The sequence below is a fragment of the Haemaphysalis longicornis genome, unplaced genomic scaffold (assembly GCF_048455015.1).
Source record: "Haemaphysalis longicornis isolate Haplotype H1 unplaced genomic scaffold, Haemaphysalis longicornis Haplotype H1 scaffold_4, whole genome shotgun sequence".
NCBI classification, from domain to species: domain Eukaryota; kingdom Metazoa; phylum Arthropoda; class Arachnida; order Ixodida; family Ixodidae; genus Haemaphysalis; species Haemaphysalis longicornis.
The window spans coordinates 24,785,609-24,800,111 of record NW_027526361.1 but is presented as its reverse complement, the minus strand read 5'-3'; the positions used below and the strand labels follow the sequence as shown (position 1 = coordinate 24,800,111).

At 48.0% G+C, this 14,503-nt stretch overlaps 1 long non-coding RNA gene across 1 annotated transcript in view; it reads right to left on the bottom strand.

Moving 5' to 3' along the window:
* Window positions 1-14,503, bottom strand: part of LOC144180286 (uncharacterized) — a 629,875-nt gene that overhangs the window by 306,653 nt on the left and 308,719 nt on the right. The window lies entirely within an intron of this gene.

Genomic DNA, 14,503 nt, shown 5'->3' with positions numbered 1-14,503 from the left:
GTAAGCGTCGTTTTCAAAAGTAGACACCGCCAATAGTTACGCAACGTCGATTACGCCCGCTATCTAGCGAATGACTGAAAGCAAAAGAAAAACTGCAGCTTCTCTCGCTATAACCGCCGGTGGGCAGCGCTATAGAAGCATCATACCGATGCCGTTGCCTGTAATGTGTACCGGTATGTCGGCAACGCGCTGCATGTGACCGCCGCGCGGTATCATTCGGTCACGTCTGCCTCCCTTTGGCTTCAGCAACGCAGCTTTACAGCTGACTTTTGTTGGCGGATTTATGGATCGTTAATGTCTTTCCGGCGTCCGCAAAATGTGGCCACCAAAAAGCCACCCACGCGCACGTAATTCTCTAATATATAGCCAGTTCTTCCGAACAGTTCCCGCAGCGGCTCCGTTTTCCCCCGTAGCCGTTCGGAGGCGGTGTGGCGATACTTGGGCTGCCCTATTCACGCCCAGCCTTGGGGGCAAGATGCCGGAGCTTTTGGTACGTGTGGTCATTTTGCCGCTCTCAGCAAAGGCTAGCAAAGCAGACGCCGCTTCTCGATTCATGACGAGAGTCGTTACGATGACGCAAGCGGGTAAAGTTGCGCTTCTTTCGCTCGATATTCGACCGGTTACAAAACTCCCGGCGTGTCGCAATTAAGGGCACTTTTAGTGACTTTTAACGCATCGCTAACGTCCAATACCCGGGAAACACAAAGCAGTGGCAGTAGTTCGGCGGGAGCCTAAGAGGACGTGGTTGCAGCGATCGCTGCGTTGGACACGTGCCGAATTAAAATAGTTACACGGGACAAATTCTCTAAAACCACAGCCGCCGTCGTTTCGAAGTGACATGGAATTGATGTGCGAATACATCTATTTCTCTGTTCGCAGATCCTGCAGGTGTCCGACTAAGCGTAGAAATCGCAGAGCGCATCCCACTGATGGGCCCGTCTTGGAGGGCCCCAAACGACACGCAAAACGACTTTCCGGAAAGAATGGTATTGATTGTCTGATGTCCTTAGACGACAACAGAGAAATTACTTTTCGTTTATTGAAGATATTAGCTCCAAACTAAAGTGAGCTGGCTTTTTGAAACTTTGAATCAATTAAAAGGTTTGATGGCTGCCTTAGTAGAACCACGAAAAAAAGCCACAAAAACTCTGGGAGTTGTAAACAAATGCGCAAACCTTGTTCGCCCGCTTCTTCGTTTTCCCAACAAGAAATTTCTTTTGTGGTATTGAAGGGACACGTCAGTCCAGGCAGCACCTCCTTTTATATACTTAGAGTATCCCTTAGACCTCTAAAATCAAACAGACCTCGGTGACTTCGTGGACCCATTCAATTTTATTGGTTGCTTTTTATTGTTTTTTTTTTGTTTTGTTTTGGGGTAATCGCATTCAGAGTACCACGAGGCACAAAAAATTCCCCGAGCACAAGCCATGTCTACTGAATATAAGGATGTCCCGAATACCCAGTATGTGAGTGGTCCGCTCTAACGGCATCATCTTTGCCATGGTGGCTAGGGATCTCATTGACACAAATTCTGATATCCCCGGGATGCCCAGAAAATCATACATGTCTACAGTGGCGGCGATTCATATGACGCTCAATTATCTGCATAAACGTCATGCTGATTCTGCACATATCGTGATGACTGATTGCGACGGGCGCCTGCCTTCACCCAGAACGAGGAAATAGTGTGATAACTGATTGAGACAGGCTGCTGCCTCGCCTGGAGGGACAAACTAGTGTGAGGACAAATCCCCTAATAAGGACGCATTTCTATGCATCACCTGTAGATCCCCATCATCACACAATGGCCTCAGCCACTTCTTCGTTTTGTAAATTATCATCATCATCATCGTGTGATTTTGTGTTCTTCGGCCATGATCGCCTGAATAAAAGGCTGCCTTGAATCTTCGCCTTTCAATATATAGACCGATGAATCGTCGACAACCACCTCATCGTCGTCAGTTTCACAATACCGAGCCTCCGTATTCATCAGGAAGTCAAGCACTCGTACCCCAAATCGTCGACGGCTGCAAAGCTTTACACTTATGTCTTGAAGTCAAATTTATCGCAAACGTGACCTCACTGACTAAATGGAGACTATTCACCAATTAAAAAAGCGGCTTTTCAAGCTTTAAATAGAATTGCGGCTTACACGATCAACAATCTCTTAGCAAGTCGCATATGTGATGTAATTGCCACTGAAATTAGAAGAACTAAGATAATAATATTTCCGTGGGTTCCCGGATACATTGGAATACGTCGAAATTCACGAGCAGACAAACTAGCAGCGACCTCTCATTCAAACTGTACTTGTACCACCGTGGCTGTTACTAGAGGTGATGTGAAAAGTTATTAGAAACAACTGAGGACGCAGATTACTTTAGAAACCTGGTCGGCGGCGGATAATTATCGTTAATCGCTGTTATACCAAGTGGACCGCTCTTTTGCATACCCCTGTGCGTTTCACCTGGGTCGATCGGTTGACACGTTATTACATCGCCCTCTCCTTGACGTGGCCTATACCAAGAAATTCATTTAGCGTATTCAATTTGCTGATGACGCTTGCTGTGCTTATGGACACCAAATTGAAGACGTGCGTCATGTCTCTTGAGTACTGTCTGCGACCGAGCGGAAAAAATTAAGAAACACGCTTAGTCTGCTATCTCAGACACTCCTATCTTAGCCGAAACTGTTGGGTCCGTGGGAAAATATACGTAACCAAACCAAAAGATTCCGTCTTGCTTTCAGGGAGTTTTTCCAAGGGATGAAGATGTGCGAACACTCCTAATAGCGCGCACATTCCTCTGAATGAGTGTAGAAACACACAATGGTTTTAGGTATAGAGGGACAGTAGCTGTGTCGAATCATGGCACTTTTAATGTGATATCTATATATATATTGGTGTCTTGGTTCATAAGAGGACTCATGGACTGAATTAATCATTATTCGCTAGTGGGCTAGTGGGACAATCTCTCACCTGTACATACCAATTATAATCATCATTTGTGGACAATCATCATCGTTGGGCCTCGTTCTGCTTCCGTCTGACTCACCACTGATGAGCTTTTTAGTAGGTATCTGTTAGACCTGTAATTCTGTTTTTATTTGTATATTTGTGACGATGTTGATAAATTGAATTGGGAACAAGTGGGAATAAGGGTTCATGAAGAATACCTCAGTAACCACAGATTTGCTGATGACGTTGCCTTGCTAAGTAAATTGGAAGACGAATTGCAAAGCATGCTTACCGCACTGGAGAAACAGAGTATAACCGTGTGCTTGAAAATTAATATGCAGAAAGCTAAAGTAATGATCAATAACCTCGGGACAGCACAACGATTTGAGGTAGGTGGCGAGGCAGTGGAAGTGGTAAGCTATTATATCTACTTAGGCCAAGTTGTGACCCCGGATCCCAATAATTGAGGCAGAGATAATTCGAAGGATTAGAATTGGGTGTAGTGCACTCGGCAGGCATTCTCAGATAATGAATGGCAGCCTACCATTGTCCCCGAAGAAGAAAGTGTATGACAGCTGCATCTTACCGGTACTCACCTACGGGGCAGAAACTTGGAGGCTCACTAAGAGGGTTCAACTTAAATTGAGAACGACTCAGCGGGCAATGGAGCGGAAGATGATAGGTGTAACATTAAGGAACAAGAAAAGAGCGGAGTGGGTCAGGGAACAAACGAGTGTTAACGACATAGTTGAAATTAAGAAGAAATAGAAATGGGCGGGGCATGTAATGCGAAGGCAAGATAACCGTTAATCATTAAGGGTAACAGAGTGGACACCTAGAGAAGGCGAGCGTTGCAGGGGGCGGCACAAAGTTAGATGGGCAGGTGAGATCAAGAAGTTTGCGGGATAAATTGGTCGCAGTTAGCACAAGACCGGAATATTTGAAGATTAATGGGAGAGAACTTTGCCCTGCAGTGGGTGTAGATAGGATGATGATGATGATGATGATGGTGATGATGAAACTCTCTAATAAATCATAATTTCTCTTTCTCTCTACTTATTGGGCATCTTAGGACTAAACATGGACAATGATTGTAAGATATTTTTCATCAATATTCCAATTGGGCTATCAGTGGTCACATTAAAGGACTTGTTGTTTCGGTATAATTTTGTCCTTTTTTGATTTAATTTACTTACTTTATCAGAACGACTGAATGTCTTAACTTCGCCAATGGCCCATTTTTGTGCAGATACAAATTATCGCAGTGTTAGCGTTCAGGTAATCTACAAAGAAAGTTCATGCATTGCAAATAACGACGCTACCACACTATCATAGCTCCGGTGGCTTCATCAGTCTTTTTTCGAGGCCTTTCTGAATCTGAAGCACTTCCCGACCTGCGACGGTCATTGCGAGCTTTACGTTTCCATGCCGAGTCCAGCATGAAGAATGTGAAGGAAGTACAATCGAACGCTGTCAACAGCGTGCAGCATATATTCGAGGAAGCCCTCCCCAGCCAAACTCTGCATGGCTCAAAACGCAAAGGCAAGGCCGACGGGCGCTGGCCGTCTCTCACGCAGCAAGCCTGGCTTGGATCATACAGTAAAAAAGAAAGACAACAACGCGGCTATAGGTTTTCAGGCAAGAAAACCTAGCCGGACCAGCGGAACTCAGAAGATCTCGTCCAGTGGTGGTATTTCGCTCTTCGCCGAGCATGTTGGAGACGCGGCGCATTCATCATTTCTGTTGAACGGTTTTCCCGCTGCGTCCTTTTGTGCTCGCCCTGTACGATTGCGCGGGCCTCTGTTCTCGGCTTACATGTCGCCGGGAACGACTTACTTTCAAGGCTGCCTCCTCTTGAAATCCTTGCTTTGGTAGAATTGCGGAAACTTGTCTTATTGTTGCTTTTTTTTCTCCAGAGACATGCTTACATTATTCGTCTTCTAATTTCGAGTGGAATTTCGCTAGGCCGTTTTCCCTCGTTATCAAAGCCCTTTGGCGAGTGCGTAAACAGGAACAGCTTTCTAACTGGGGAGAGCGAAAGAGAGAAAAACATCTTTAATGGGCAAGTGAGGTCAGCCAGGCTGGGCGCCCAACTTGCTACACCAAATGGGGGTGAAGGTGTCATGAAAATATATGAATACTCTCACTTACACTCAAACACACAGACGAACACAAAAAGCACACACACAACAGGTGATATAGTCATTTGTCTGAGAGTTCATAGCTCAATCACAAGTCCAGTGCTCCGGAGGAACGTTAAGAGCACTTTTGTTGCGCGACTTGCCATGCCGGTTGTAAGCCAGGGCCCAAGGAGGTGACTCAAAGAGATCTGGGGGGACGCGGGCAGGCCCAGAGAAAGCTTTGTCGTGGTGCGCTCAAGTTCGTAGCGAGGACATGCTCAGAGAACATGTCCCAGGTCCTCGCGAACTTCACAGGTAGGGCACAGGGGCGAGGAAACTCGACGTAGTTTAAAAAGGAAATGATTAGTGCAAGCCACATTCAGTCGTATTCGCTGCATGACAGCTTCATCTCGCTTGCACAGACCGCTTGGCATCCGAAATCGACACTCTGGGTCTATTGTGTGCAACGGATCGTAGGTCTTATTTGGGTCGGTCCACAGCAATCGCTGAGAACTCTTGGCAAGCAATGACGCCAGAGTCGCTTCGTTTCGCCTTGTGAAAGGCACTCGAGTAATAATTGGGCTGAAATGCGCTGATGAAGCAGATCTGTCGGTTTCCTCGTTTCCAGCGACACTGCAGTGAGATGGAAGCCACTGGAGAACAACGACGTGGTGGTTGTTTATTGCCTGCGTGTGCAGGCCATTAATTTCTTAAGCAAGTTGCTCTTGTGGCAGCTCCATGAGGTGCTGAAGGGCTGCTCGAGAGTCGGTGCAGATTGCCCATGCCTGAACTGGAGTAGTTAAAATGTGTTGCAGTGCAGAACGCAGGTAACCATCGACGACGTTTTGTGACCTAGTTTTGCGGTAATTTTTGTGCGGGTTGATGGGATCCATATTCTGATGACAGATGACGTATCCATCACTGATCCATCCGAGAAAATGTGAGTAATTTTGGTAGGTAGTAGCAATGTGCTCCAATGAAAAGAATTTCAGAGCAGGCTGAGGCAACTTAGCTTTGCTCTGGATGCCGGGAACGGTTAATGTTACTTTTCAGGATGCAAATATCCATGGTGGCTTGGTATGCTCTGGGGGGCTCTGATACACTGGTGGTAATGAGGCACGTACCTCGGCTTCCGAGTCACAAGCCAGCGGATGGTCGACAGTCCTGGTCACAAACCGCAAGCGTGCGCGAAGGAGTTCTTGCTGACAGAGAACCGTTGGAGAGAGGCGCCTACTGTCCCTGAGAGTCCCAAGGGTTAAATTTTTTTAGGCACCCCAAGGCACACACGAAGTACTCTGGCTTGTAAGCCTTCTAGAAGCCGTGAGTTGGTTTTTGTGAGAGGCCCGAGGGCAGGCAAGCTGTGGCGAAGCAATCCCTCGCAGAGTGCATTGTAGAACGTGATGAGAGACTCCACCGAGCAACCTCCCGAAATGCTGGAGATCATGCGGAAGATCGATGCGTACGCCTCAAGCTTGTGCCTCAGTTGTCGTACATGTGGGGACCCCGTCATGTTCTTGTCAAAAGTCACTCCTAGAAATTTGTGGCTGTCAACGTAAGATATAAGAACGCCTCCAAGTTTAAGAAAATACCGGGATAGATCACGCCTGGTGAAGGGTATCGCAGCAGACTTCTCCGCCGATATTTCGAGGCCACGTGCTGCCAGAAAGGTTCCCATTGAGTTAATGGCCCTTTGAAGCCTCGCGCGCAGAATCCACTGGTTGCTTCCTGAGCACCAAATGCATATATCATCAGCATAAAGAGAAATTAGAACGGATGGCGGCAAGCACTGCTCGATTCCAATTAGGGAAATGTTAAACAACGTCTAGCTTAAAATTCCTCCCTGGCGGACACCTCGACGCACAGTGTGAAGTCCAGTGTCACCTTCCTTAGTAGACATGTACACTGACCTGCCGGATAGATAATTGCAGAGCCATGCATTGTGGGAACGCGACCTTAGCGCGTTCCCTTTGGTTCGGCTTCGCCACACCGCTTGCTCCTCGCGGGAACTTGCTCGGCAAGACGTCGGCGAGGGGGATCTACCTCCTCGCCGTAGGAGTTGTCTTTAAGCCGGCGAGCACGCGCAGGAGGCAAGCTGCGCGGGGGGAGTGGGAGCTCGGGAAGCGAGGCGTCAGGACGCGCCTGGCGACCTCCTTCCTTCGAGGATCGGGCAAAAAAAGGAGGGCGACAATGGCTGCCATCGGTGTCCCAGCGAGGAAAACGCGAGCGCGCTGAGGCGGCGCCCCGGCGATGACTGTTGGCGCGGTGAGTCGAACCTCTCGATTCCCTTAAATTGCCCGGGCGAGGAACTAGATCCTCGCCGTCAACCAGCTAGCCTGCATGCTCTTTGGATGTTTGTTATTCAGTAATAAATGTCAATGAGCGAAAACACTTGTCGCTTCCTTTGTTCCGGTGAGCCACGGCCCGCCGCGGCTGGCGCGGCACAGTGCGCAGCCGCGGGGTGGGGGCAGATAGCTTGCTAGCTGGGCGAAACGAGAAGACGAAGACTGATTAGTCTCTCTCGTCGCCGGTTTTGCTATTGCAGGGGAAAGTAAACCAATCTACTTTAACCCCTCAAAACCCCACAGCATACATTCGGCCTCGAACTCCGACGGACTTCAAGGCTATCTGGATAGCTTCATGCGACATAGAATCAAACGCTGCTTTAACATCGACAAACAGTGCAATGGTAATGCGACGCAAGGCTTTGGCTCGCTTGACATGATTCCCGAGGGCCAGGACATTGTCAATGCTGCTCCTGCCTTTTCTGAAACCAGACATCTCCTGAGGATATACGTGTATGTTCGTCAAGTCCCAATTGAGGCGTAGGTGCACCATTTTCTCCATAAGTTTACCGACACAACTCAGTAGAGCAATCGGTCTGTAAGAGTTGATGTCCGTGTGTACCTTTCCGGGTTTCAGAACAGGTACAAGACCCAACTTCCAGCTAGCGTCTAAACAACCGCACTCCCAGGAACGATTGAAAATGGCAAGTAGGAATTTTTTGGCCTTGTTGCCCAGGTGAGACAATGCTGCGTATGTAATGCCATCAGGGCCAGGAGCCGAATCTGGGAAATTGAAGATACACAAGCAGATGTGTTGAGAACTGTGATCATCATCATCATCATCATCATCATCATCATCATCATCATCATCATCATCATCATCATCATCAGCATCACAATAATCACCATCACCATCATCATCAACAACAACAAACAACATCATCATCACCATCATCATCATCATCGTGGCAGTCGTGGCCGTCATCAGCCTATCTACGCCTTCTGCAGGGAACAGACCTCTGCCATGGATCTCCAATTATCCCGGTCCTGTGCTAACTGCGACCAACTTATCCCCGCAAACTTCTTGATCTTGTCTGCGCGTGTAACTTTCTGCCGCCCCCTGCCACACTTGCCTTCTCTAGGAATCCATTCTGCTACCCTTCATGACCGACGGTTACCTTGCCTTCACATTACATGGCCGGCCCGCACCCATTTCTTCTTCTTAATTTATATGATATAACCTTAACACGCATTCGTTCCTGACCCACTCCGCTCTCTTCTTGTCCCTTAATGTTACACCTATCATCTTCTGTTCCATCTCTCACTGAGTCGTCCTCAATTTAAGTAGAACCCTGAGCCTTCAAGTTTCTGCCCCGTAGGTGAGTACCGGTAAGTTGCAGCTGTCACGCACTTTCTTCTTGAGGGACAATGGTAGGCTGCCATTCATCATCAATGAGAACTGTGACATGGACATCGAAAGAAATTTTGAAGAAATATCTGAACAGATGCTATTGTTAACAATCCGGTTGGCATAGGAACCGGACGGTTGTTGTATAGCGCCACCTTCACTTCTTCGAACAGCGCCACCCGTGGCAAACCGCTTGTCAGTGGAATGCCGTTCGCGATCAGCACGCCGTAATTGTGCATGGCGTTCCGTCGTTCTGCGGTGCGGCTGGCAAGGTATATGTAACTACAAGAGCTTTTTCGGATCGGTGCATCTTGAGAGTGTATTGGGCCTTGATGAGGCGTCATGACTATGACTCACGCCAATACGCAGTAAGTGCAAATCACACCCGACGCTCAATACGCGAAGCTACAATATTGAGCTAGAAATGCAGGTCTTTTCCTTTGTTCAACTTTTCATGCCGTACTGTTGGCTGCGAGTAGATTGGCGCATCGAGGAGTAAATTGCAGCTACATGCTCATGAAAAACTGGCATGGGCAGCGGATTCAAGCATGCTACTTCGCTGGCATTTGGCAGTTGATGAAGAAACGAAGTCGTGCACGAGTGAAAGAAAAAGTTGGGGCGCATAATGCTAAGATTTAGCCCAAAATAAAAAGCCGTTCTCAATAGCGAGGCTACGTAACCGCATTGGCTACGGTAGAAGCATGGTTAATTGCATGAAGCGTGTAAGCACGGAATGGCGCTTTCTGTGGATATTCGAAAAAGGACGTTGTACAGTCATGGACAATTCAAATGCGAACCGCGGAGCGCATGGCCGAAGATACCGGTGCCGTTACCTGGCAGCGGCCGTGGAAAACGCACGGACATGCGCAGTTGAGATGTCGGGTGCGAGGCTGCGTGTCCCACTGCGATATGTCGCCCTCTCCTTGCTCGCATGCTTGCCTTGCCGCCATGCCGCAAGGGCGCTGCAAGCACTGAAAGTACCAGCGCTGCAGCAGCTGAAGCTGTTGGTCGCGTTGAGAGCAATGCGGCTCGTATTCGCTTGCAGCTGCGGCCAGTGCTTGCGTGGGAAACGCGTGCACGCTCTCGTAAGGCATGCTGTTGCTCATCATGCTTTCTTGAAGAAAACAATCGCACAGATATGGAGCCAAAATAAATGCATGCCGCCTAGCTTCTGATGGCGCTGCATTATTTTGCGTTCGTGGTGCAGTGGCTCGGGAATCCAACAATGAACTGGCCGCTAAGAATGCGCCTTTATTTAACGGAGTCATGGCTGAGTCATTTCGCGGAGTTGGTGCTAGTAGCAAATAATAGATATACCACCAGAATTCATCGCCAATGATATAAATTAACTGCAAGCATTGTGTGGTCTGGGAAAATTACTGGCAGAATTCTAATATTAACAAAAATTAGGAAGATAGGCAGGTCCAACCATTCTATAGGCAAGTTGCCCTTCCACAACAATTTTGGCGGCCTGCTTTTCTCATTTGGTTTTTTTGGCAGTCCCGTCAGTGCTTGTATAAATCTGCGGAGCGGGCAGCACTGAGCTTGGTGTGGGAGTGACCCAGGTGTCCGTCGTTATTTGCTCAGGTTACTGAACCCCGCATTCAAGGCTATGTCGGCAATGTGACGCCGGCACACACGGCGAGCAGGCGCTCGTGTGAGCCGTGCACAGACTGGCCGCAGATAAAAAATTCTCTCCATCTTCCCGCGAGGGGAACCCAGGGGTGATGCAAGGCATCTCACGGGGCTCAATTCGCGTTTCCGTTATGTCGGTTACCCAAATGTGGTTGAAGTGTAGCGAACCTTAAATGATGCTCAATCGTACGTAGATTTCCAATTACGTAAAGAACGTCATGTTAGTGTCCATTTGAACTCATCGGAGCAGCAGGTGGAGCAGCAGTCGGAGCAGTAGCAGCGAGAGCGACTGACGGAGCGACTGAGGAGCGCGCCGCAGATACCGCGGTTATATAGCCGCTCCGCGAGAGAGAGTGATGAGAGAGAGACGCGCATGCGCGCTAACGCACATCTGGCATGGCGAGGAGAACGAGAGACTGTAGCCTACGCGCGCTAACGGCGCGCTGACGCACAGTTGACGCACATGGCTAGGAGAACGCGCTAACGCAGCTGGCAGGCGAGGGGAAGGAGAAGGGTTGCGGACGCATGCACGCCGGATGGAAGGACAGGCCGACTGTAAGAGATGCCTTGCATCTAATATCTCGCGCCGCGTCGCTAACAATTCTTTCAGCGCTCTTGCGGCATGGCGAGAAGGCAAGGATGCGAGCGAGCAGAGGGCAACACATCGCAGTGGGACACGCAGCCTCGCTCCAGAGATCTCAACTGCTCATGTCCGTGCGTTTTTCACGGCCGCTGCCAGGTGACGGCATCGGTATCTTCGGCCATGCGCTCCGCGGTTCGCATTTGAATTGTCCATGACTGTACATCCATGGGCATGCCCCAAACATGTTTTACGGGCTACACAAGCCCTGATCCCGTCCTTGCAACCCAAAGGTCTAGACCAGTATCTAAATAACTCAACGCCTCTATGCGCACCAACTTCTTCGAAATCAGCCCCAGCATCTTTATGACGTCATCATCTGGCGCAGCAAGTTTTTTAACGATCGCTCTCTCTCTCTCTCTCTCTCTCTCTCTCTCTCTCTCTCTCTCTCTCTCTCTCTCTCTCTCTCTCTCTCTCTCTCTCTCTCTCTCTCCTTAGTAGAGTTTAGGAATTATTCTGTCCAGCGAAGCAAACATACTCCGACTGTGCAGTACACCAGAGGACAAGCCATTTAGTCCCTATTTGGAGTATTTAGGTTAACTGTGTACAACCTAGGCTCTTCTCTCGCATGATGAAAAATGACTGTAAACAAGTCATACGGTAGTTTTCAATCTGTTAGCCATGGAATTGTCATAAAAACTCTCTACAAGCCACTCACTTGCATTAGAAAGCCCCTTTGAACATGGCATTTTTATGGTCCGCACCATAAGCCGCATTAACTATGCATTTTACCGACAACTTCCACTTGGTGACAACGAAACTTTTTGGTATATATCCCCGTGAAGGAAGAAGCTCCTTTCCTCAGCATTACTTGGAATACTATGGCAATGCCCATACACGCGACAAGCCCTTTGTCACTAAGGCACTTCGGCATAGGCATTTTCGCACACCAAGTGGGCATGGCAGATGCTATCTGAAATAAAATACGGGAGATGCTACATAACGATGACGTTGCATCGCTTCCCGTACATATATCAAGAACATTTTTAGCGTTTGCGCTTAACCAAAATGACCTTTTCTGATTCGTGCTGTAGTCTGTACATTTTGGGCAAAGCCTACGAAAGCTCCGTATCCCCTTTCCCCCATACCGTTCCCCACTTCTGATTTTATTTTATTTTATTTTATTCTTGCGTGAAAAAAACAACAACAACAAACACGTTCGTGCAGAGGGAACCGGGGAAAAACCGTACTTGCTAACCCCAACCCCCTGGTGCGACAGGCGGCAAGCGGCATTGGCCAATATTAACAAAAATTAACACAAACTAAAAACGCAACGTATATAAATAGATGCAGTGACTATAAGCAGTACTCAAAATACATAATAAACAGGGTTTGTAAAAAAAGGAACTTCCAAATACAGTAGCGAGAAAGTGGAAAATATTTATCCTTACCAACATCATGAATTAAGTACAAAGATGCTACGTGTACGGTTAAAAGGAATGGTAGAAATTTCTTGAAAATTATTTAGTAAAGATGGCAATCTACATCGCAACATTTGTTCTCCATATTATGCTCGCAATTTTTTTGCTTTCCCTGTTTCAGGATTGCGAGTAGAATATATCGAAGACAGTTTTTCTAGACCAGCTAGATTAATTAGTGAGCCTTTATTTACTACTGCTTGTTTGTAACATCGGCAAAGTTTATAACTGTAAATAGAATCCATGCGAATAACATTTAACTTTTTAAATAGTTCTCGTGTAGGAGAAAGATGCCGAACCTTGCTGACTAGGCGAATAGCTCGTTTTTGTAAAACTTATTTATTCTATATTTTCCTGACTTGTGGTAGCCCAGATTAGTACTTCGAAGGGATGTGTCTATTTGGAGTTCTGTGCATACGTGAGACATTGACATGCGTGGATAGATTGAGAGAGCATAATCGGGAAAGGGCGTTGAAGATAAAGTGAGCCGCTTAAAAACATTTCAACCGTGCTATGCTATCAGTTTCGCCCCGGTAAACATATGCAATGAAACAAAGTTCAAGGAAGGAAGTGCTACTGTGTAACGTTTACCTGTCACTGTATCCCACCCACATCGCCGCCAAAAAAGAAAGGAACAGCTCTCCTGTGATGTCATGCGCAAAGGCGTCTCCTGTTGGTCTTGCCTGCCCGACGGCAGGCACAAGTGGGCGTCGGTGTATTTCAGGTGCTGCTCACGTAGGCCGGCTGTCACGGGGCCACCGTCTTCGGACGACGCACGTCGATTTTACGTCAGGGGATATTTTCCCGAGATTTCTCCGCTTAATCCCCGCGCTGTGGCAGTGACAGCAGGCCTGATACATCCTGAATTGCGTCAGCAGAAGGCGGTGACGTTTTAGAAGCGAAGGGCACAAGCAGATTGGGAGCCCAAGTTCGATTTGCATTAAAAATGTTCAAATGGAAAATGGACAAGAAACAAGCTCTTGCAAAAAAAGCCCGGACAGCTGTCTACAGCATTCGAGGCGGTTGTACCTTTCCGTTAGCCCCATGGGACTATTTTTGATTATGTTCCCTTCACCTACGCGGCTTGACGCGTACCGTGCACAAAAAAATATGACTGTAAAATTTTTCTACCTCGAATAGCGGTCCATCCGCCACCATTTCAAGTTATCAGTGTGCATGTGCAAATATTTTTGCTGCTGTTGTTCGATTATTCTCGTGCAAATATAAAAACAGCTGATCAACAGCACTAATGTTCTTGTTCTGTTTTTCTAACGTTCTATGTTCGCTTGCTGTAAAGGCTGTTTTTTCCCGTAAAGAGAAAAAACCTTCTTTCTGAGAGCTATATTTAATTTCAAAGCGTCCATGTTTCACTCGGTTCCTATGTTCTTTCGGGCGAATCAAGGGAGTGACCCACTGCGTCTTTCGTTGCAGTTTGCTTTGGTTGCCTAGACAACGGGTGGGAAAGTCTGGCAAGACGATTCTCGCCCTTACGCGCCTGCCCTGCTCTCATTTCAGCCTCTGCCTGGCGCTGAGCTCGGACTTCAGCTTCATACACATCGCCAACATTCATTCATTGAGCGTGAAGACGGCATTACACTGCTTTTTTCCAGCAGCGCTTTTGAGAGCTATGCGCGTCTAAATATCCAGAATACTCCCCTTCATTCTATACAGCTCCCGATATCCCAAAGTATAGCAAACTGCGGTGCGAGAGCCTATCCGAAACGTCGATTTCTGACGAGCTTCTTGCGCGGTGGCAGCGAGCGCGCCGTACAATAGACGGCATCGCGCACGAGTGCGCCTGATGACACCGACAGACAGCGCGAAAAGAATGCGGCTCCTAGCGACGCAATAATGCGTGCTCTTCGTGTGACAGCGCCAACGTGCAGACATCACGCAGACACGGCAAGAAAGAAAAGGTAACAAAAAATGCCGCCAACCACGGGCAAGCACAGAACGCTCGCGTAGATGTCTGCCTTTTGTCTGTACGCTTGACGACTCGCAGTTAGACGCAGCGGGCAGGAAGCCACAGCCCCCCGGCTCGTCC